We start from the raw sequence: 25,646 nt of genomic DNA, 5'->3' as shown, positions 1-25,646 counted from the left end.
AGGGCTTGGGTTGGTGGGAGTTGGCAGAGCCGAGGGCTAGTAGGTCCATAGACTCGCACTGCCCCTGATGGCCCGCCACCCTGGCGGGGCGGCTACCCTGAGGGTTGCCTCCTGCCTGGGGACACACCGGGTGAGGTGGTCCAAATGGTCGATGACTGCTTGAAGTTGTTTGTTGGTGACCAGGTTTTGGTTATTTGATATAATCTCCTCCATGTTATCCGATTTTTGGGAATTCACCTTTGAAAATTAATGTACGTCTGGTATTGATTATCAAGAGTGGCTATTTTTCACTAAAATTATTATTTCATGCACTACACTACCATTATAATAGGCATGCCCCTTGTATTATTGGATGATTGCAAGAAATTAAAGTGCTGCAACCAATATATATATATGTTTTCTCGAAGTGATGTATGGTAGGCTCAGTTCACCCCTAGGAAATCCTAGCTCCACCTAGGGGTGGATTGAATCCTGCCTGTGGATTGATGTTAAATTCACGGACAGGATGTGATTTAGAGAGGGGGGGGGGGGCTACTAATAGAATAGGAAGGGGCTGAAAAAAAGATTATTTCTGAGGAGTGCAGTCCAAACATCCCTAAAATATAAGGTTTTGTTCTCTACTTATTTGTATTTGTATTTGTACTCCTTCCAAATCAAGCCTTAATGACAATTGTAAGCTTATCGATGAGGATATCTAGATATGTTGTCCAAAAATTCCCTAGTATTTGAACTTTTTATTAGTAACGGATCAATGATAGTTTATTAATAAAAACGGAAGCAGAAAGTCGTAATATGAGAATTCCACATCTGTCTTGAGCACTTCCCTGGAGTCACCCAATAAAACATAGTCACACTAACGATTAAGGTGATGTTTGGCATTGATGATGATTTTCCACACCTGATTTTCTAAAATGTACCATTTTTTGTTATTTGGTATCATTTTCTCCATGTCATTCGATTTTTGGGAATTCACCTTTGAGAATTAATGTTTGATATAGATTATCAAGAGTAATTATTTTTCATTGAAATTATTATTTCATGTACTATACTACCATTATGACAGGCATGCCCCTTGTACTATATATTGGATGATTTATGCAAGAAATTAAAGTGCTACAACCAGCATATATATGTTTTCTCCAAGTGATGTATGGTGGGTTGCCGGCCTTTTTGGTAAATGCCGAAAGTGTGGAATTGCTATATAAAAAGAAAGGAGAAAAAGGAAAGCCTTGTTAAATTGCACCTTCTGATTTGGAAGAGCTTTCGAGTAGCAGATTATGGCTTTATTAAGGCTGCATTTGTCATTTCTTATTTTAAAGATTTATCTTTTCTTTACCGTTAATTAAAATGTCCCTACAAATATTGTCTTTTTAATTAAAAAAAGAGATAAGTCCTTAAAATAAAGAATGCCAAATACAGCTTAAGTGAGCCCCAACTGGACAGCCTGTGCGCTAAGCTATGTCTGGTGGAAACCCAAGGATCAAAATTGACGTCTTTAATTTCAGCCAAAAATAAGGCTTTTCACTCAAGCTTTGCCGAAGAAGTTTAATCAAAGTTTCAGTGCTCTCAAGTCAAAATGGGCTTTATGTGTCCTTCACTTGAATGCTTTGAAGGACGCTTGCGTCTTAAACTTAAAATCAAGATTTTTAAAACTGACCTGGAGAATGAACCGGTCAAGGGTCCAGTTTCTGGGTTGAATGATCTGACCATTCAAATCGAATAGTCAAATTGTTTTGACAAAAAAATATAAAAAATTAAAAATAAATAAATAAACGGTTCGAACGATTCAACTGCCCAGGTCAGCAGTTTGACCAAATCAACATTTTTTTTTGCAAATATCCGGTTTTAGAAAAAAATAGAACCGGGCCCGATTCTGGTCCGACCATCCGATCCGGTCCAATTTTGAAAAACATTCTTAAAACAGCAAAGACAAACTCACCTATTTGCTATTTCTGCCGCATGCATGCATGGTGTGGGATATGATCTTGTTGGATAAGCCATACTAGGGAGAAATATGAAATGCTTGTCATCATCATTCTATTCACCTCATTTGTCTTTCAACTACAATTTAGGCTGCGTTTGGTTGCAGTGCAATTTTATTTGCACTAGTACAAATGAATGGGAGTACAAATTTAAAAAAAAATCCAAATTCTCGTCTAATTTTATTCTGGGTTTTACTTTATTCTACTTCATGCCGTAATTTACTTTATTTACACTCAAATCATTTGCACTGTCATAGAAAATTCTGCATCAGTACAAATTTGTTTACATTGCAATCAAACAGTCTTAAAAACACTCGATGTTCATCTATATCTATACTATATAATGCCAATATAATGTCAATAATTGCTTTGGTTTAGGTGTTGGTTGTAAAAAACTAAAACAAAAGTATCATACTAGCTATCACATAATATTAATACTTATACAATTACCCTTTTGGTTTTATTTACACAAGTGCATTAGCAAGTGTCCTTAGATCAGTGATCTGAATAATTATATTCCTTAGGAGCTTATAATTAGTTAAAGGGAACCAACATGAAGGCCACATAAATTGAACAGCCAACTATTTGTCAAACTTTGGATTTAGGGATAAGAAGTAAGGGTTGTTCCTTCTGCAGTGTGAGACCAAACTTTTCTTTCGTGTCAAGCTGCATAGGGTCCGTATCATCAGAAAGATACCACTCGAAGCTGTGGAACAATGAAGCAAGAATCAAGTGAAGCTGCTTGCTTCCCATGGACAATCCAGGACAAATTCTCCTTCCTGTACCAAAAGGTGTAAATTCAAAGTCGTTTCCCCTGAAATCCAATTCTGAATTCATGAACCGCTCTGGTTTGAAGGTCAATGGATCATCCCAGACTTCAGGGTCTCGTCCTATGGCCCACAAATTCACAAAAATTTGGGAGGCCTTAGGGATGGTGTAGTTCATAACAGTGCATGTCTCAAGGGCTTTGTGAGGAAGGAGAAATGGTGTAGGAGGGTGTAGTCTTAGAGTCTCCTTAATACAGGCACTTAAATATGAGAGTTGGGGAAGATCAAACTCTCTGTTGTCATTTCCATTCATCTTTCTTGCAAGTTCTTCATTAAGTTTCTTCATAGCTTCTTGGTTCTTCAGGAGCTCCACCATTGCCCATTCAACAGTTGTACTAGTTGTTTCTGTTCCAGCTAAAAATAATTCCTAAAAACAGCAAAGAACAATTACAAATCATGAGTTACCATTTTATGTTTGACCACATGCATCACTGTAGAATTATAAGGTTACCAGCTTTTGGTTTTACAGATAGAAGACATGGGTGTGGAATGATCGAAGGCTTGCAAGTAAGAAGATTTGAACCTTGGTCAAAAGTTGTAAAGTAATTACCCCACCACGACACCATATTTCTTCAATTAATGGCTTATAAATGTTAAATTTGAAACTAATCAATATACTACTTATTTGTGTGATGCATATAGGTGGTGTTTGGCATCGATGTGGTTGCCCTAGAAAATGGCATTACATCAGAAAAAGTGGTGTTCTAGAAAGTAGCCTCTTGTTTGGTTTTGTTTTTCTAGAAAAAAAATGTTGTTGCATACCATACCTTGGAAATTAGAAAAAAAAAAAAGTGGTTTGAAGAAACCCTGAATTCAATGTTTTCTCAGAAAACAATCTGTTGTTGCAATGATGCAATGACGTGGCACCCATGTGACATTTTCTTGGATATTAAATAATGTAAATCAATGCTGAAAATGGTTATACAACATTGGTACCAAACAAAACCAGTACTGTTTCCCCAACCTATGTGGCAGCACCAATGCCATCAAATAAAAAGAAAAGGAACCGTTTTATGAGAAAATGGTACAACAGGCCATCATCCATACAGCACTGTTTTTCCAGAAAACATATCTGAAGCAACGGCTTCGATGCCAAACACCTACATAATTTACTTATATACGAGATATTTTAGAACAGTGTTGTGCTAAGCTTGCTCCTATAAGAGAAGTGGTTTAGCCTCCAGACCTTTTGTTGGTTTAAAAATGACATCAACAGACCTTTTGTTGGATTTTCATATCCTTACTCCCGTTTCTAGTCTAGATTTCCTCATGTTTTTGAATTTTCACTGGATGACGTTATTGGTTTACCCAAATGGTTAAACTATTGACCTGTTGATCTATATGGAGAAGTGGTTTAGCCTCCGGGCTAAGTTTTAAAACACCATTTTTAACACCAATACATGCATTACACACTAAAATACTAAATAGGATACAGATTTTGTGCATCTGATTTAGTTTTGCATCATTATTTGCTTGTAATCATGATTAAAGTGGATCCACATCATTTAGCTTCCTACCTCACTCATAAACAAATTATGTGCAATCATGATTCAAGTGTAATCATGATTCAAGTCTAATCATCCACATCTATAATGACTAAAGTGTAGTCATGATTAAACTCCCCTCATACCTCCATGGCTCCAGGAACAACATCATAAAGTTTGAATAGGCTACAAAGTCATAAACACTGGTGTGCTTGATTGGTTCCGTAGCTGGTGTGCACAATTTTGTCCATAAATCACTGTTTTTAAAACCGGGTCGGATTGGAAAAACTGGGAATCAGTCATCTGATCGGTTCCATTTCATCGAAAGTCATTTTTTTTTGCCAAAACCCATTGATTTGGTCAGTAAACTGTTGATTTGGATGGTCAAACCATTGAACCGGACAATGTTTTTGGTTGTTTTTTGTTTCTTATTTTTATTTTAATTTTTTATTTTTTATTAGAGCGGGTCGTTCGTTTCGGACTAGACGATCAAACCATTCAACCCAGGAACTAGACCCAGAACGGTGATGCGTGCATGTGCATACATGCACTAGGCGCACAGCAGCCGAAGACCCTGTCAAAGTGGATAGCATCAGAAGACCCGGTCATGTTAGCTCTTAGTTGGGATAAGCCTTAGCCATTCAGTTTTAATTTTGTTAGAATAGATAAGTCTTCAATTATGTTCCTAGATAAGTGCATTAGATAAGTCTTCAATTCTGTTCCTAGATAAGTGCATTCTATTTTTTTGTTGATAAGCTCCTAAGATTAAGGGGCAGTAGTTCCTATTTCTACTCCCAGTTTGTAGCACAATAAGGCTATAAGTATAGCCTGAATGAATGGAGTTGGCATTGACTTTTCTACAAACAAACTCTGTCTCTCTCTTCTCCTTATTCTAGATCCTTCTCCCTCTTGTTAGATAACTTGAGCGTATCATTGGTATCAGAGCCGATTCGACCATGGACACCCGTGGAAAGACTAACGCGGAGTTCCGCAATGAGGTCAATGAAACCTTAGCGCAACATGAGTCGAGCATCGACCAAGTGAACACTGTCATACAAGTAGTGTTAACCGAACTCCAAGCCCTTCGAGCCTCACGAACCACTCCCAATACCACTCCCGAGACCAACCCCTTCGCCCATGAAGAATCCTCACATCCCCATACTTCCCCTTCAAGCTCCACCCATGACCACCCTCATCAACACGTCAAGCTGTCATTCCCAAAATTTAATGGGGATGATCCAAGCGGTTGGATTTATAAGGCGGAACAGTATTTTGAGTTTCAAAATATTATTCCGGACCAACAGGTGCAGCTAGCTTCCTTCCATTTGGAAGGCTTCGCCTTATAGTGGCACAGGTGGTTGACCAAGCATCGTGGACCGCTCACATGGGAAGAACTCTCCAAAGCGGTGTTACAACAGTTCGACCCCACCGACTACGAGGACCCATCAGAGGCATTAACCCGCCTGAAGCAAACCACCACTATGATGGCTTATCAAGAAGCCTTCGAGAGTCTCTCTCAACGAGTTGACCGCCTGCCCGAGAGTTTTCTCATTTGCTATTTCAGTGCAGGGCTTCGTGATGACGTTCATTTAGATGTGAAGATCAAGCAGCCTCGAACCTTGATAGAGGCGATTGGAGTGGCCCGGTTAATTGAGGAACGAAATCACTTACAGCGTAGAGCTAGCTAGCCGGTTCGATCCCCATCAACCATGACAACCCAGAAGGCGTCACCCAACCCCATGGCCGATGTACTTGGGCCTCCACTAGGCTCACACGTGAACCAGGTTTCCAGTGCTCCTTCGCAACATTCCGACGACTCACCAACCAGGAGGCGCGAGAACGTCGTAAGAAGGGGCTGTGTTACTACTGTGATGAGAAGTTCACCCCTGGCCACCGTTGTGCACGCCCACAACTGTTCATGATTGAGGATCCAAAACCAGCGGACGTGGAGACTGTCGAATCAGAGGAAGAAAACCAAGAAGCCATCCCTGAAATCTCCTTCCATGCTATTGTAGGAGCTGAGCACCCGCAAACCATATGTGTTCTTGGGAAACTGAAAAACAAGAACGTGACCATATTAATTGATGGCGGCAGCACCCACAACTTCATTGACCAAGCCATCGTCTCCAAGTTCGGGTTGCCAGTGAACCGAGACAAGAAATTTCAAGTTATGGTGGCCAATCGTGAAAAGATTGAGTGCATGGGGCAGTGCCGAGCTCTCACCCTCGCCAATCAAGGACACCCCGTTACCGCTGACTATTATGTTCTTCCCGTCGCAGCATGCCGGTTTGTGTTGGGAGTACAGTGGCTAGAGATGCTTGGACCCGTCAAGATGGATTACAAACAACTAACCTTGATGTTCAAAAAGGAGGGACTCTCTTGCACCTTCCAAGGATTGGGACGAGCCAGCATCGAAGCCTTAACCAACAAGGTACAGGATTTTTTTTTCAAATAGTTCCTTCACATAACAGCGGCCAACCAGGTTTTCTTCCACCCGAGATGGACCACCTTCTCACCGAATTTTCCCATGTGTTTGAGCCGCCCACAAGCCTGCCTCCTAAACGACCACATGACCACCGGATTGCACTGCTTCCCGACAAAGGACCAGTTAGTGTGAGGCCATATCGATACCCATATTACCAAAAGACCAAAATAAAGAAGATGGTGAAGGAGCTTTTGCAGACAGGGCTGATAAGACCAAGCAATAGCCCATTCTCATCACCGGTTTTGCTAGTGAAGAAGGCTGATGGAGCTTGGCAGTTTTGCATGGATTACCGAGCACTAAACGAAATTACTATTAAAAACAAGTATCCCATCCCCGTGATTGATGAATTATTAGATGAGCTCTACGGCACCAAATTTTACTCCAAACTAAATCTACGGCTGGGATACCATCAGATTCGAGTGCAAGAAGAAGACGTTCCTAAAACGGCTTTCCGAACACACGAAGGGCATTACGAGTTCTTAGTGATGTCGTTCGGCTTGACGAATGCACCTGCAACTTTTCAAAGCCTCATGAACGACCTCTTCCGCCCATACCTCCGGAAATTTATTTTGGTCTTCTTCGACGACATTCTGGTTTATTCTAAATCATGGGAAGACCACCTATCTCATTTGAGAGTTGTTCTAACTGTATTATCCTCTAACAATATATTTGCAAAAATGTCAAAATGTCAATTTGGTGTTTTGCAAGTCGAGTACTTGGGTCATGTGATTTCAGACAAGGCGTGTCCATTGATCTAGCCAAAATACAAGTTGTTCTCGCATGGCCTACACCGACATCAGCAAAGGGGGTCCGTGGCTTCCTTGGGTTAACAGGATATTACCGGAAGTTCATCCACGACTTCGGAAGCATTGCAGCTCCCTTAACCCAACTATTGACCAAAGGGGGATTCCAATGGAACGAGGCAGCAGAGCTGGCCTTTCAACAGTTGAAGAAGGCACTCACTTCACCGCCAATCCTACATCTACCAGATTTCTCCCAACAGTTTGTAATTGAATGCGATGCGAGTGGAACCGGGATTGGCGTCATCCTCATCCAGTAAGACCGATCGGTGGCCTACTTCAGTGAAGCATTGAAAGGTTTAGCCTTGGCATTATCCACCTATGAGAAGGAGATGTTAGCTATTGTCAAAGCCGTTAAGAAATGGCGCCCATATCTGCTTGGGAAACCATTCACGGTCTGCAACGACCAAAAAAGTCTTAAATATTTACTCGATCAGAGGATAACCACACTGGCACAAACGCGGTGGCTGCCAAAGATACTAGCTATGACTATGAGATCGAGTATAAAAAAGGGATTGAGAACCAAGGTGCGGATTCCTTGTCATGTATGGCTGAATTTCAGTTTCTTTCCATCTCTATACCACACGCAGACTAGTGGCCGACGCTACAGGAAGAGGTCAAACAATACACCTTTTATGGGGAATTGATGAAAAGGCGACCCTCCCACAAGTTGCTTCAACGGGATGGGGTATGGTTCAAGGGGGACAAGATTTATTTGAGCCCCGCCTCCACCTTGATTTCAATGGTGGTGGCGGACTTCCACTCATCCTCTGTAGGGGGACACTTTGGGTTTCATAAGACCCTCTCTCGCATCAAGCACAACTTCCTTTGGCCCCACATGCGTCGGACGGTGAAGGAGTTTTTGCAGTAATGTGACGTATGTCAATGCTTCAAAACAGATTGCATGAAACCAACGAGATTGCTTCAGACATTACCAATTCCTACTCAAATGTGGACAAACATCTCCATGGACTTTATTGAAGGATTGCCTCCCTCCAATGGGTACACGGTTATCATGGTAATTGTGGATCGGTTGACAAAATATGTCCACGTCATTCCCTTAAAACACCCATTCACTTTCACCACAGTCGCGAAGGCATTTGTTGCTAACATTGTCCACCTACATGGAGTACCAACATCCACTGTTAGCGACCGTGACAAGGTATTCATCAGTTCATTCTGGCAGACACTTTTTCAGATGCATGGGATGAAATTGTGTATGAGCTCAAGTTACCACCCCCAAACCGACGGGCAAACCGAAGTTGTTAACCGGACGTTGGAGCAATATTTACGGTGCTTTGCAGGTGACCAGCCACGAAAATGGTTAGAGTGGGTTCCTTGGGCAGAATACAGCTACAACACCTCCACTCACTCTTCCACCAAAATGACACCCTTCGAAGCAGTCTACGGGATCCCACCCCCTAGTCTCTTGACCTATGTACCGGGTACTGCCCGAGTAGGGGCAGTTGACGAATACTTGCATGACCGAGACATCATCCTATGTGAGCTACAACATAACCTCCAGGTAGCCTGGAACTGGATGAAATGTCAAGCGGACCAGCACCGACGAGAAGTCTCATTCGTAGCAGGTGACTTCGTGTGTGTGAAGCTACAGCTTTACCGGCAGACATCGATGGCGTTTCGGCGTTCCATGAAGCTCGCCCCACGTTATTTTGGGCCATACCCAATCATTGAGAAGATTGGTCCAGTATCCTACCGCTTAGCCTTGCCCCCTGGCTCTCAAATCCACAATGTGTTTCATGTCAGTTTGCTGCGGAAGCACTTGGGACCCATCACCCCTACTTCCACTCAGCTTCCTCCAATCTCGGATACTTTGACCATCCTACCCTAACCGAAAGCAATCCTAGATCGTCGTATTATTCACAAGGGCAAATACCGCCCAAAATTCAAGGTCTTGGTCAAATGGATTGGGGCGCCAGCTGAGGATGCAACCTGGGAGAATGAATGGTGCTTCAGAAAATCTTATCCCGACTTCCTTGCGGACAAGGATCCTTCAGGGGGGAGGAAATGATACGTGCATGTGCATACATGCACTAGGCGCACAGCAACCGAAGACCCAGTCAAAGTGGATAGCAGCAAAAGACCTGGTCATGTTAGCTCTTAGTTGGGATAAGCCTTAGCCATTCAGTTTTAATTTTGTTAGAATAGATAAGTTTTCAATTATGTTCCTAGATAAGTGCATTTTGTTTCCTAGATAAGTGCATTAGATAAGTCTTCAATTCTGTTCCTAGATAAGTGCATTATGTTTCCTAGATAAGTGCATTCTGTTTTTTTTGTTGATAAGCTCCTAAGATTAAGGGGCAGTAGTTCCTATTTCTACTCCCAGTTTATAGCACAATAAGACTATAAATATAGCCTGAATGAATGGAGTTGGCATTGGCTTTTCTACAAACAAACTCTCTCTCTCTTCTCCTTATTGTAGATCCTTCTACCTCTTGTTAGATAACTTGACCGTATCAAACGATTCCCTATTTGGCCCGGTTTTAAAAACCTTGGTATAACTCATCTTAGAAACAAATGTTATAGAGTCAAGTCTAAGTAAACTAGAATTTACACTCAACTTATTTGCACTCTCCTGTTCGGAAAATGGAACTTTAGTGAACCGAATTAAGGAAAAAATAAGTTTTTGTAAAAGAAAGGATGAAGAAAAAAAAAGATAGAAAAGTTAATAAACGTTTCACCAAGGAGACTTACCCAATACTTTTCATAGACAAACCACTAATATATAGAACCAGAAGTTAAAAGAAATGACAATTTATCTTAAACTACTCTTATGTTTTAGTTAATTGACGAATTCTACCCTTATTATTTACATATTCTTTTAGAATATCCCTACATATAATATCACATGATTGATACTTTTTACAAAAATACCCTTTGGATACATTGGTTATCTCTCCTCTCTCACTCTCTCTCCTCATCTCCTTCATACACAGGGACTGTCAATGAAGTTGCTGTCGTCGCTACAACCTTTGGAAGTGATGGTTCTTTTTTCTTTTTTACATTAATTGATAGTTGGTGTGTTCATTTCTAATTCTATTCCAGCTATTTTTGTATGGGCGGTGGAAGTTCCGACTATGTGGGGATGGTTCGGTGTTGTATAGGGGCGGTGAGGAGGGAGGAGAAAAATCTCCAGGCAAGAGTATATCTAGACAGCGGGAGTAGATAGTATGTTAAAGAGGAATGTTGGCTTTGAAGGTTTGTTGCATGATTTTTAAAACTGACCTAGTGATCGAATCGGTCAGGGGTCCGGTTATTGGGTCGAATGGTCCAATCGTTTGAATCAAGCATTCGGCCTATTCTGATAAAAAATAAAATTCATAAAAATAAAATGTAGTCAAAACCGTTCGAATGGTTAACCGTCCGATTCAGCGGTTTGTTAATCAAAATTAACGATTTTGGAAAAAAATCTGGTTTTTAAGAAAACGGAACCAATCATCTAACTGGTTCCTAGTTTTTCCGGTCCGGTTTTAAAAACCATGATTTATTGGGTAAAAGATCAATGCAAATACCGTTTAAAATTCAAATCAGATGGGATGGCTATAATAGTCTCTCACTTATATTAATGTAGTCAATCGTTGAGACGGGACCTTAATGGTGGGTTATTGTCCTTTAAATCTAGTATATGTGCCATGTTTTAGGAGGGTATAGACTCATCCACGGCTCCAAGAAACTATTAAGCTTCTTCAGTCACTTGGATGGTTGCATCATGGATTCAGTTAGCCAAACAGCCCAAACCGTCTAATCTAATGAGGGTCTGTCAAGATCAGCCACACCCACGTTTGGTTCCATCAATCAATCATGCATGAGAGAGAGACCGAGACCAGACGTGGGCAATGGAGGTATTGTAGCGGAGGAAACCGGATTCAATCAATGCAAGGCCCATCCTAATAATCTTTATAGCCTTACATTGGGAATATCTCCCCATGAGATAAGGCACAGAAGTATTGAGATGTTCCCAATGTTCCAACTTGCACTGATTGAAACTGAATCAGTTTCATAATGGGGAGAGGAACTGCAGGAGGGACTATAGGACTACTATTAATAAAATGAATACAGATGCAGATTTCTGATTTCCACTATAAACCTATAAACATTCAAAAGGCCCAAAAACTATATTCTATGCATGTATACCTGCCCGTGAATTAACATCAATTTTGAACTGCCACCTACCCTATCTGTACTTTATGCCTATAAATTCTAACCCTGGGCTGAACAGTCATTCTCCCAAAAGAATACTACCACCTATATCTAGCAACATAGACGGAACCTATTGATCAGTTTGATCGTTGAGAAAAGTGTTAGCAGATGTTCTTGCACTGAACAAAGAAAAATGGAGATTTATGTAAGCCGACCACCTATTCATCAAGATGGAAGATTTGGTAATAATGTTCCTTTTGGAATTGTGCAGAGAAGGATGAACTTCTTAAAGGTTGGCAGCTGTACTGATGATTCTGCCAGTTGATGTTGTCCAAGTAAACATTTTGAAAATTTAAAAAAAAATAATGAATAAAATAGTATTTTCATCAATTTTTAAGGGGCATTAATGATAAGGATGAATTTTTAGACAATTGTTAGAAAACCCTCTAAGATAATATGTAAATAATAAGGATAAAATTGGTCAATTAACTAAATCATAAGAATGGTTTAAAAAATTTGCCCAAATGAAATTTGCGGCAGCTGAAGTGAATAGAAATTTTGTAAAATTCTGTTCATCCACTTATTTTGAAATTGGGTTTGCACCTCACAGAGCGCAATTTATGAAAAGAGGAACAAATCCAGATTTTATTTCTACCTTTTTCTGTCGAATCAAGCATAGCCATATTTATGGAGACAGAGAGAGAGAGAATACCAGAAGTAAATTACTGATCTGGTTGTCCTGGAAACCATGGCCGATCAAAACATCTAAGAAATCTTGTGGTCTTCTGACACCATAACCGTTGCTTACCCTTCTTTCCTCGATTAAACCCTCCCATATATCTTGTAATTTGCCGATGGTCTCCAATGTCGTGACCCTGAATATCTAACCAATCTAAAATGGGATAAAAGTCAGCTAAATTTGGGGTAGTGGCCAATTCCGTAAGCCTCCAAATGAGCCCTTTAATGCCTTCATTTGATGTTTCATCATCCAGACTAACTAAATCTTTGGATAAAAACAGATTGCCCAATATATTGAAAACAGTAGCTAACACAACTCCGATTTTCACTATTTTCCCTTCCTTCCTACCCAAGAAGCAGAGCATTTCTTTCACCTTCTTCTCCCTCAAATTCACTTGTGATTCGATGGCTTTGCTCGAGAACAACTCTGCCCGGCATAAGCTACGTAGCAATTTCCATTGTTTGCAACATGTAAACGCCCAGGCAAGCGATAAATGGTTAAGCTTTGGGTCTTTCATGGGAGAACTTGTGGTACATGACGAGCAGAGAGTAGAGCATCATGGGTCTTGAGAATTTCAGCAGCTGCAGCAGGAGAAGATCCGACAACGAGGAGTTGTGTGCCGAGTCGTAGTGAGATAACCGGACCATGGATTTTGGCAAAGTGAGCTAGTGAGATGTGAGGCTTCTTTCCCATGTCCAGAATGTTGCCTATGACGGGCCATGGATATGGTCCTGGTGGAAGAGTTGAGGCTTTCCATAGTGACAATTTGATGTGTCCGAGAAAGAAAACAAACAAGGGTATTAACAGGAGGAGGAGGAAGAGAAGGAATGAGATATTGAACTCAGCTCCTCCTGTTACTGTAACTTCGCCCATGTCTTCAATGGAATGTAGTATCGGCTCAGTGCGTGAAGATAAAGCAGAAACAACAGATGAATTCACGTACTCTCATCAGGTTTATAAAAGCTTTACTGCTGTACAGTAACATTGTCACCGGCCTGATCCGAATTCGTAATTAGGGGTAGTGACACATGAAATGTTCCCAATGCATGTGGGGCGTTTTTGGCGCATTGTATGGGGCGCAAATGTGAACACGTGATACATCGCTTACACCCTTAGCTTTTGGGTTCCAGCGACTTGCTAACCGGGTTGACGGTGAAAATAAAATTACTAAGGCACCGTTTGGGATAACTTTATATAATTGTCTTCGTGATTCTTTCACTTTTGATACAGCTGAATATTTCACCCCATTCATCTGTAAGTTGTAACACATGGTGGTGTTGTTGGAAGGTTAGAAATCAAGTTTCACATAGCCGAATTAATGATTTAAATATCGATATGATACATCATATATAGGGTGTATTGTATTCGTATCGGCCAGAGGGGATACAGGTAAGAATGGCAATAAGGCGGGGCGGGATAGGAACGGGGAACCTCTCCCCTTCCCCGTCCTTAAGAAAATCCCCATCCTCATCCCCATCCTCATCCCCGCTAATGGGGACAAGGTTATCCCTATCCTCGTCCCCACAAGGGACAAGGATCCCCATTCCTCATAATTTTTTATAATGCTAATCATTTTGTTTTTGTTTTTTAGTTTATTTTAAAAATTAAAAATTAAATAATTAAAATTTACAATCCTATTAGAAAAGATTCAAACATATTCAACCATATTTTTAAAAATATTAATATATAGACGTATGTGTTCGGGGTGGATCCCTACGGGAATTGGGGAAATGGGGAAAGTTTCCATCCCTAGATACAGGACATATCTCCTAAGTCGTGCGTATCAAAGCGATACACGTTCGTATCAGCCCGTATTGTGTTGTATCAATCAATACGCACCAATACAGAATGATACGGAAGAATGTCTTTCTATTCACGTGTTAGGCTTAGTTTGGAAAGAGTACGAATGCAAATATATACAATGCAAATACATACAAAAATATTACAAAATATAAGGTTTTGCACTCTACATATTTGCATTTGTACACCTTCCAAACTAAGCCTTAGTTGCAAGAATTGTGATTGAAGTGATTCAAACCCAAATCACCCAGAGCTAAAGCCTTATCTACACTTTTAATCCATTAGACCATATTTCGCACTATGACAACAAGTGAAATAGAATATTATTTTATCAATTCTAGAGTCCATATGTAATGCGGACAAATAACATACATTTGTGTCCAACTCAATAAAAAATAATATTCAGAACTAATATTTTGTAAACTACTAGAATAAATAATTTGTTAAATCCACATTTATATCAAAATGTGGTTTTTAATCTCAAGAAATTTATACGAATAAAGATATTAATAATAGAATAAATTATTTATTACTATTTTAATTTAGATTAAATAAAAGTATATATATTATTTACAAATATAAAAATGTTATTTATAAAATACTCAAGAATATAATATAAATTGAATTTGTCAAATCCATTATTCTACATTTATATCAAAAAATGATATTTATCTCAAATTTTATGAAAAAAATGTTAATAATGGAATAATTATTTTAGTCGTTAAAATTTATGAATTTGCACATGATGTGTATCTTAGAAAATTTAGTATATTTGATATATTTTAAGTTAATATTATATATTTTTATAAAATTTTAATTGATAATTTAATTACATTCTATAATAACATGTTTATTGTTTACAAAAATAAAAATATTGTTAACTAAACATTTGAGAATTAATTCTTAGTTGACTTTTGGTTAATATTAAAATTTTAAAATAATAAAACAGAAATTAATCAATATAATAATTCATGTACAATAGTTGCATATGTTTTGTGCCTTGAAATTCAATAGAAAATAACATAAAAATAGCTTTATGCATGTATTAATTTGTAAAAAATATATATAATATGTTCTAGGATTCTTGATTAATACATTATCAATAAAATTTTATGAATTCTGTGCATCCACTGTATTAGTTGTAGTATTTTTTTCACATATACCTTTAGAATATACATTTTTTATATATTTATACATTAATTATGGCTATTTTAATCTTAAATATAATGTTATTAATATATTTATGGAATTTATTTGCATTTTTTATTGTATCCATATTTTTCGTCCATATCCATGAGTTTCCAAAGTGTATTTGTATTGGTATCTGAGCCGTCCGATACAATACTCGATACCGATACTTTAATCCTTGGGACGAACTAGGTTTGGTGGCTGGCCGAATTTTTGAAAATTTTTTAATTCAATCTAGGAACTGATTTTTCGATGATTTTGAAATATGAAATTATAAGATCGATCTTGCACTAAACTAGACCAGATTTGAAACTAAATTAAAAATTAATTATACATGATATGGAGACCACAATACACAGCTCCCATAGTGGTAATTTATGTCCAATATCAGTCACAAAATTAGCCTCCAACTAAAGATGACATTGTGTGTATGTGAAATTGATTCAACAACACCATTTTAGCAAAACCAATCTCCAACTTGCTTGGATCGAGGTGGGTATATGAACCTAATATCCTTTAATGTTTTCTTGCAAAAACATAGTAGAAGACTGATGGAAATCAGCCCCTATCACAGCTGGGATGAATTAGGGTTTTGGGGAGGTAAGGGAGAAGAGAAAAAAGCAAGAGAGTGGAGAGAATTGGTGAATTCACCTCTCCCCTCTTAGTACCTTATATAGAACACTCTCTTAACCAAATTAGGAGTTGATTCAAATCAAATTTGGATTAGGACTTTATCTTTATTTGATAAGAACTCTCTTCTTAAGAGAAGACTGGGTGTGTTCCATACCTAGATTCATGCCCACTTTCAACCCAATCACATGACAACTTGGCTAATCATATTAGTAATAGGCCTTAGGTCCATTTCCTCTAATGGTTCACATCCCAAAGTGTTGCATGGCCACTTCGAGCTTGAATATTGTATGGAGTGGGACTCATAAAGGTATCACGCACCATAAGGGTTAGCCCTCACCTTTGATAGAGGTTAGCCAAATTCACTGCTCAGGGGTAGTGAACCCTTGACCCAATCAGCTTGGGCTCAATTTGAACCCAACATTTACACATAAATGATCATTGGATTCAACCATCCTATAAAGACCCACGGATAATAAACTTATCTAAGATAAATCTCATCAAGTAATCAGCTTTTTAATGGTCTCTTACACCTAACCTCTCAACCCATAATCATCAAAACACTGCCCATAAGGAAGGACCTCTTATCTAACTATGAAATGTAGTGTCACACTCTCTACTCAGATGGATTTTGGAATTAAAACCTTTTGCAAACATTTTTCATAAAATAGTAATATAACACATAAATATATTTTGCAAATCAGATTTCAAATATAGTTGAAATTCACTATCGATAGTTTAGGTTTCCATTAGAGAGAATGTGAACCATGATATTCACTTTTTCTGACAAAAAGGTTAATCCTATGACTATGCTCACCCACTTAGGTAATTTTCCAAAACTTAATACAGTATCATAATTAAGTCTAGGGTTAAACATAACTTTCTAGTTTTTCCCATCCATCTCTAAGGTTCAAGGCATAATTGGAAATTGGTCTGGGATCAATGTTTCTTCTAAATACTCACTAGCTGTGCTTGGGGCCTAACCTTAGTAGTTGAGATAAGCTGCTCCACCAATTCGGCAACATACCAATGTTATCCTTGTTAAGATAAACTCCCCAATTTTATGCAATGGCTGAGAATATTCTAAACTAACACGAGTTTTATAAGTGTCCAATTTAAGGAATAATTCACAAAAACACACCAATTTAAACATAAAAAAATATTGTACTTTATTCATTTACTAATAAATGTTTGCATACATCAATCTAATTGGAGCTAAGGGCATATACTGTCTAACAACTCTCACTTACACTTAGGTCCAATCGGGCATTAACCTCAGTCCCATACAATCCACATGTCCTTCAAACACTTTCTATATTAGTGGTTTAGTTAATAGGTCTACCACATTTTCCGTTGATGCCATCTTTTGAATCTGAATGCCTCCTCTACCAACAATCTCGTGTAGAATGTGAAAATTCTTCTCGATGTGCTTTGAATTCAAATGGGCTCTTAGCTCTTCAACTTGGCTCTTTATCTTGAGCAATGGCTCCAGTGTGTTAGATGGAATGGGTGATATGCTAGATGGTATGACTCCTAATTCCCAAGCGAATTTCTTCACCCATACTACTTCCTTGTCAGCCTCACTTATGGCAAATTGTGGACCCTTGTTTGTTACTTTTCCAACTGGCTGCATAGATTCTCAACATAAAAATATATCCAGATGTAAACTTTCTATCATCTAGGTCAAGCTGAAAAGTTGGCATTTGTATAACCGGTCATTTGTAGTGAACTACCATCGAAGACAAGACAATAGTCTTTAGCTCTTCATAGATATTTTAGTATGTAATGAATCCTGCATGTTGAATCTTTGACAACCTTGTCAATGTAAGTAAATTGGTATAATCCAATTAAACTCTTCGTGAACATAGTTTTGATATGTTTTATTTAGTAAGATCTTTTGACAATATTTTGACAACTTTTATTCAATAAGATCTCTATTCAGGAACATAGTTTTAACATCCATTTGCTAGATTTCATAATCGTAGTGCACAACTATAGCTAATAGTATTCTGATGGATTTAAGCATGGCTACAGGCGAGAAGGTTTCCTCATAATCGACTCTTTCTTTTTGAGTGTAACCTTTCACCACAAGTCGAGCTTTATAGGTCTCAATCTTTCCATTTAGGGCCCTTCTTCCTCTTGTAGATCCACTTGCAACTGATTGCTTTCACCCTAGGGGATGGAATTACCAAAGTCCAAACTCTATTGGTATTCATTGAGTCTATCTCAGATTTCATGGCATCTACCCACTTCAAGGAGTCTATGTCTAACATAGCTTTCGTATAAGTCAATGGATATTTCTTACTATTAATGGCTTCCATAAAGTAACTTTCTTGTTCATATCCGGAATGTACAAGAGGTTTAGATATCCGAGTAGATCTTCTAGGTTAGGTATTGATATGTAGAACTTACAGGTTATCTTCCTCTACCCTTGATCCCTATTCATCAAGAATAATTTCCTGATAATAATTTTTGAGGGTGTAGTCTTCTTCTAAGAAGTGGGCATCTCGACTAACAAAGACCTTTTGTTCTCTTAGGTCATAGAAGAGATACCCAATGGAGTCCTTAGGGTAACCTACAAATGCGCAATGATTGGTTTTGGATTCTAGTTTGTATGCACTTGTCTCTTTTACGTATGTTGGACAATTCACACTTTAAAGTGTCTAACACTTGGTTTTTTACAATTTCAAAGCTCATATAGTCTTAGGAACCAACTTGGTTGGAACCTGGTTCAACATGTAGATCATAATCTCTAATACATGCCTCTAAAAGGATATGGATAACTCTAAGTAGACGATAAGTATTCGAACCATATCTAATAAAGTCCAATTTCTTCTCTGTGATACACCATTTAATTGTGATGTAGCAGGAGGAAACAATTGTGATATAGTCCCATTGTCCTCTAGGTAGTCCCCGAATTCATCAAAGATGCATTCACCTCATAAATCTAATCAAAGGGTTATGATTTGTCTCCCCAATTGTTTCTCAACTTCATGTCTAAATTCTTTCAACTTCTCAAAGGATTCAAACTCATGTCTCATTAGGTATACATACTCATACCGAGAATAGTCATTATGAGCCTTAGCCATGAAATTTACTGGGTTTTGGACTACCATCGAGCCCAAACTCCCTAGAGTTACCAATTATTTCTCCGATTAGTGTTGAGCTAGAGCCCCAAGAGTTACTAGTTAGGAATTAAGCCTTTGTATTGTAGTATGCATGTTGTAGAGTTTTGGAGCCTTTCATGGATAACCATTAAGCAAGAGCCCCTAGAGCTATTGGTAGATAGGATTAACATTAAACCAAAACCCCTAGAGTTACTAGCTTGAGAGTTAAGCTCGTGTTCTTTCCTTTTTGTAATATTTTGGGATTATCATTAAGCCATATCCCTCGAAGCTACTAGTTTTCTAGGTTTATTGTTGAGTAGAAGCCTTTAGTGTTACTAGTAAGCTAGGATCACCATCAAGCCAAAGCCCCCTAGAGCTACTAGTGAGGCATTGATCTTGAGTATAAGATTGGAACTAGGTCTCTATGATGGATTATGCCTTTGTGAAATGCTTGGTATTACCATTGACAACATTTAAATTAAATACCATATGAAATACAATGCTGTATAAATATATTCTATGATTTGTCACTTGCGTCGTAGTTTCTTTGAATCACTATTATAATTACAACATTGTCATTCACAATTATGCGCTTAACGCAACTGATAAGGGGTGATTTGGCCCGACCTAGTGAGTAGAGGACACGTGGACGTGACTTGCCAGTTAGACTGTGAATCAGCATTTACCGCCATCTTAGCACCACCTACCACCTCGGCGAACCAAGCCACCTCGGGTGTCTCGGGTACCTCAGAAATGACCGAGGTCTGGGTAGCTCAGGATTACCTAACTTACCGGGGTGACACGTCAGACTTCTAGAAGCATGCCAACCATCTCCAAGCTCTTCAGGATCACACCACACGACTGGAGGACTTATCTTTATCCCACCTGAATCGGATGGACATGATAGGCCTTATCAGCTAGCACGTTATCTACCTCCTGGGGTGGAACGAACTCCTAACAACATGGGCCGAGGATCTCGGAGGTGTTTCATAAAACCCACAACAACCCAACTATATAAGGGCATCAGCCCCTGAAACTCAGGTAGGTGCGATTTAGTGCATTCTAGCTCTCATACTCAATTGCTTTCAGCTCGCAACCAACTTAGTACTAACTTAAGCATTGAAGTGACTACGCCGGGTTGGCCACCCCGGGTTCTCTAAATACTTCTTTCATACAGTTCAACCGGCTTGCTAGGCGAGCTATCATCTAGCTAGGAGCCACCAGATCATGCACCATCATTTGGTGTCGTGTGTAGGAAGTATAACATGAAGCTCAACACGAGCAAGTGTGTATTCGGGGTCACATCAGGAAAATTCCTAGACTACATAGTGAACCGGTGTGGCATCAAAGCCAACCTGGACAAGATAAAGGTCATACTAGATATAAGAACATCACAAAATATAAAGGAAGTGCAAAGACTGACTAGCCGGGTAGCGGCCTTAAACCGGTTTATGTCTAATCGACAGGTCGGCGCCTACCCTTCTTTAAGGCAATCAAGAAGAACAAGGACTTTGAATGGTCCAAAGAGTGTCAGCTCGCGTTCGACGAGCTGAAAAAGTACCTAACTAGCCTACCGGTTTTAACCCGACCTGAAGTTGGAGACGAGCTTCGACTTTACCTCTCAACAAGTGATGAGGTGGTCAGCTCGGAACTAATTCGAGAGGTAGACCAGGTCTAAAGGCTCGTCTACTACATAAGCAAAGTTTTGTAGGAAGTAGAGATGAAGTACCTGACATCGAGAAGCTGGCCTACGCCCCAGTGATCATAGCCTGAAAGTTGCGCCCTTACTTCCAAACTCACACAATTGTCGTCCTCACCAATATACCACTGAAGCACATTCTAAAGAAGCCTGAGGTCTCAGGCAGGCTGACGAAGTGGGCCATTGAGCTAAGCTAGTATGATATCCGGTTCGAGCTACGCCCAGCAATCAAAGCTCAAGTCTTGGTGGATTTCATTGCGGAATGCACGTTTAGCACGCCGGCCCCTGAGGTGGCTGAGCCAACTAGCACGTCAGAGGCGTCAACCAGTGCGGCACTGGTTCTGGTCAGGGAAAGCCCGACTTGTGATGAAGAGCCCTAGATCCTCCACATTGACAGCTCATCTAATCAACGATGAAGCGGTGTTGGATTCATACTGTACAGGCCGAGTGAGGTGAATCTGGAGTATGCTCTCTAGTTCGGATTCGAGGCATCGAACAACGAGGCAGAGTACGAGGCATTGATAGTCAGGCTACATTTGGCGAAGGAGGTTGGCGCAAAGCACATCGTGGTATGCAGTGTTTCCTAGTTGATAAACGGTGAGTACGAGGCTCGAGAACTTGTCATGATGGCTTACTTGGCCAAAGTGAGGGAGCTCCTGCCTAGCTTCCTTTCTTGGTTCATCTGGCAAGTACTGAGGTCAAAGAATGTCGAGGCCAATGCACTATCAAAGTTAGCAAGTACATGCGACAAAACAATGAGGATGATGTACATAAAAGACCTACCTCGACTCAACATTCTCGGGGGGGGGGGGGGGGGGGGGAGAAGATGTCGCTCTTGTGTTGCAAGCAGAATCGAGTTGGGTCGACCCGCTTGTTGATTATCTGCTCCACGAGACCCTACCAACAAATCATAATGCAACTTGGAGGGTAGAGTGTCAGTCAGCCTGGTACGTCCTTATCGACAGGCATCTATACAGGAGATCTTTCACACTCCCTTACTTGCATTGCTTGTTGTCTTCAGAAGCAGATCAGGTATACACGAGATTCAAGAAGTGTGACAATTACCAGAGGCACGCCAGCATCCTTCATCAGCCTGCTGCCGATCTGAAGTACTTGACCAGCCCATGGCCTTTTGCCCAGTGGGGAATAGATATCCTTGGTCCATTCCCATTGGTAATCGGGCAGAGGAGATTTTTGGTTGTGGTAGTGGACTACTTTACAAAGTGGGTGGAAGTCGAGCCGCTGGTGATGATCACAACCCAGAACATGCAAAACTTCTTTTGGAAGAACATAGTGTGCTGCTTTGGACTACCCAAGGTGTTGATATCAAATAACGGGAAGCAATTAAAAAATATCAAGTTCCAAAACTGGTGTGCTGAGATGGGGTCTAGTAGAACTTCACATCGGTAGCACATCCACAAGCAAATGGACAAGACGAGGTAACGAACAGGGCCATCCTCCGCAGACTGAAAGCTCGGTAAGCACGAGCTAAAGGTTTGTGGGTGGACGAGTTACCCAGTGTCCTTTGGGCCTACAGAACGACCATCAAGACTGCAACAGGTGAGACACTGTTTAACTTGACATATGGTACGAAAGTTGTTATCCTAGCTGAGATTGAAGTACCGACCTTGTGACTTGAGGCGTATGATGAGGAGGCCAACAGCGACGAACTTTGGATGAACCTCGACCTAATCGAAGAAGCATGTGACCTGGCCTACATCTGGACTGTGGCTTACCAATAGTGGGTAGCTTGGTACTACAATGCCCAAGTCAAGAGATGCCAGTTCCGAGTTGGTGACCTAGTACTTTGGAAGGTGATGGTACTTGAGCTCGGCGTGGGTAAGTTCGAACCGAATTAGGAGGGTCCATACTGGGTGAGACTGGTTTTCGAAAAAGGCACGTACGAGCTTGAGACGTTGGAAGGGAAGTAGGTGCCCCATGCTTGGAATGTTGATAATTTGAGAAGATACTACCTATGAGCTTGGAAGTAAGACATCTAAAAATTTCTCCAAGTCAAGAAGACTAGTGAGTTGGTCAGATCACACAGTGGAGAGTGGACTACGAGTCACTCCCAATGCCCAATGGCCACGACACCGAGCTAATAGGTGACCTCGGTGGCAGCATAAGACCAAGTTGGTTCTAAGCATGGGCACAGGACAAATCCAACTTGCGCTTCATCGGTGTGCAGGCAGGTTGGGCTTATACTCTACAGTGTCTGCTTGCCTTGGCATACATCAACTTCGGGTTATTCCTAAATATGCCTAGCTCATCAACTCGGCACCTTGGGGTAATCTAAACTTAGAAAATTTTTGCAAGCATATGTTATTGTACACGAAGTGACAAAAATGTGAATTCATTACTTTGTAAAAGTAGTTCTAGTACAATCATAAAAAAAAAAAGAAAAAGAAAGAAGGTTCTACTAGGTCGAGCTCAGAGGCTCGACATACATTGTATATATAGGGAGGTCCAACCATTGATATGTTTGGAGTCCTTGGCCGACTCAACCTCCATAAACTTATCTATAGTACTAACCTCATTGGTCTCCATGACCTCGTCGACTGCCACATCTGAACTACTTGACTTCTCCTCAGCCCCCTCACTGATTCCATCATTGCTTTCTTCCTCGGAGTCTAGGTCTTCTTTTTTTTATTAGATCACCATCCTCGTAGTAACTCCAACAGTAGTAAGCAGTTTGAGGTCGAGTTAAGGAAACACGTGCTTGGCCAACCAATGACAAAGTTCGAAGCCCTTATGAAACACCGAAGTAGCAGTTTCTTGCACAAATTTGCTGAACTCTAGAGAAGCTTTATAAGTCTTGACGGCAAGAACCCCGGCCTCCTTGATCTCTTGAGTGAAGATGGCCTCACAGTCGGCAAGGGTAGCCTTATGCTCCTTGATCTCCTTCGTCATCTCGCGAATGCGCTCATCCCTTCGCTTTGCCTCGGCCTCCCACTTCCTTGCACAATCCACAACATTCAACAGTTTGGTCTAGCACTCCATTACCTTAGACTCGGCGGCCTATGCCTTGGCCTCAACTACTTGCACCTTGGCCTCTATAGCCTTCGCCTTTGCCTCGAAGACTTGCAGCAATGCCATCTGCTGGTCGGACTGCTCTACTAGTGAGTGGATCATTGAGTTCGTCTACAAGAAGAGCATACTATTAAGAAGAGCGGAAAACACAAACAATCGAGAAGTGAGTTCGGAAACATACCACAATAAGATGACCCCAAGCTGTGGTGGTGAGCTTAGAATGTATCATCCTGGCATACTTGGAGACTTTAACAGGGAAGACAACCTCCTTGCTTTAGAGGGTGGCCACCTGGGCGTAAAAAAATGCTCTGGCCCTCCTCAGGGATCGCACTAGAAGTGGCGGCCTCGGATTAACTAGACCGGGGCTTAGATTCTTGGTTTACCTCGGGTTCGCGGAGTGGTAACCTGGTTCCCTGGTCTTCTTTGACTAGGTTGATAACTGGGACTTCTTCTCTCTTTGCTGAAGTAGCAGGTGTGGAAGGGCACGACAACAGGCTCGACCACTGGGGCATCAGTGTGGGACATCTTCCTTTTCTTCTTCTTCTTCATGTCGGTGAATAGTTTCGAGATCGGAACATCAGCCATGATGCTTGCGAGGAAAAAAGTGCCTAGTTAGCAGAAGTAACAAAACAAGAAAGGCTAAGTGTGTGCGTACCAAAGTGGCGACCTACCTGAATGACTCAACCCGGTTTTAACCAGCTTCTCCTTAGTTAGAAAGTCTTCCAGCTTTAACCCAACCTTTTCCCAAGAGCAGATTTCTTTCTTCATCTGCTTATCTAGCTTAATACGGGGGTCACTAATGGCCATCCTCCAATGTGTCGGGAATGGCCACCCCCCAGCAATAGTAACAATGAAGTAACGTCTCTTCCAGGCCAGAACCTTGTTGGGGTAATCATGCAAGACTTTGTACCCAAGTCGATGGAGATATAATAGCTATGTTTTTCTGTCGAAGTAAGGCTGACGGGATTTTTCTTGATAGAACAGATCGAGTTGAAGATATCTAAGGTCAAAGGTCTACCATAGTTGTAGAAAAGGGAAATGATTACTATAATGGTACAAATTGAATTGAGATGGAGCTGGTCTATAGCGATATCGAAGAACATGATGACCTCAATAATGAAAGGGTGGAGTGGGAAGCGAGGTCTGGAAACTAATTGCTCTTCGAAGACCACGATCTCATTATGATCATGGTCCCAAGGATACCCTTTTAAGGGGATACTCTAGTCGTGGTCATCGAAGAATTTGTAGTGGGCAGCCAGCACCCGGAGTCTCTTTGCTGTCATAACAAAATGACCGAAGCATTCCGACCCCCGAGAGTGGCGAGATGATGAGGCTTCCTTCCCAGAAGATTGATGCTCTTGTACCGAAGTGGCCTCCTCAGCCGGGCTAGACTCAAAACTACGTGTTGATGTCACTAACTCGGTAGGACCCGAATCTATGTTCGGGGCCAAGGCATTTACCTCAGCCCCGATGGATTCACCACTTGCCTCAAGAAAACTACCCGAGCTACTTGCTAGACATATTTCACTAAGGAAAAAAAGTAGACAAGGAGACTAAGACAGAGCAGGCGACTTACATAGGACCGAAGAGGGAAATGAGGTGACCTCGAAGACAAGGGCAAATAGCATCGACTTGGGAGCAGACGCGTGACCTTAGGAATTCGATAAGGCAAAGAGAATGAGACCCCAAGGCCCTATTTATAGCAATTGTGGCC

General features: G+C 40.6%; 1 pseudogene across 1 annotated transcript; it reads right to left on the bottom strand.

The window, feature by feature from the left end:
- Positions 1–2,397: 2,397 nt before the first annotated feature.
- LOC148860732 (putative (S)-N-methylcoclaurine 3'-hydroxylase isozyme 2) lies at positions 2,398–13,476 on the bottom strand (annotated as a pseudogene). The gene is made up of 2 exons (XR_016112356.1): positions 12,452–13,476; positions 2,398–3,176 (listed from the first exon to the last, which is right to left on the bottom strand). The product of XR_016112356.1 is annotated as a putative (S)-N-methylcoclaurine 3'-hydroxylase isozyme 2 (transcript).
- Positions 13,477–25,646: the final 12,170 nt, after the last annotated feature.

This window comes from Nelumbo lutea, chromosome 4, assembly GCF_056320005.1.
Source record: "Nelumbo lutea isolate HS-2025 chromosome 4, American lotus-T2T, whole genome shotgun sequence".
Taxonomy (NCBI): Eukaryota; Viridiplantae; Streptophyta; class Magnoliopsida; order Proteales; family Nelumbonaceae; genus Nelumbo; species Nelumbo lutea.
Note: the sequence above shows the minus strand (reverse complement) of the source record. Positions and strands in the feature narration are given on the sequence as shown.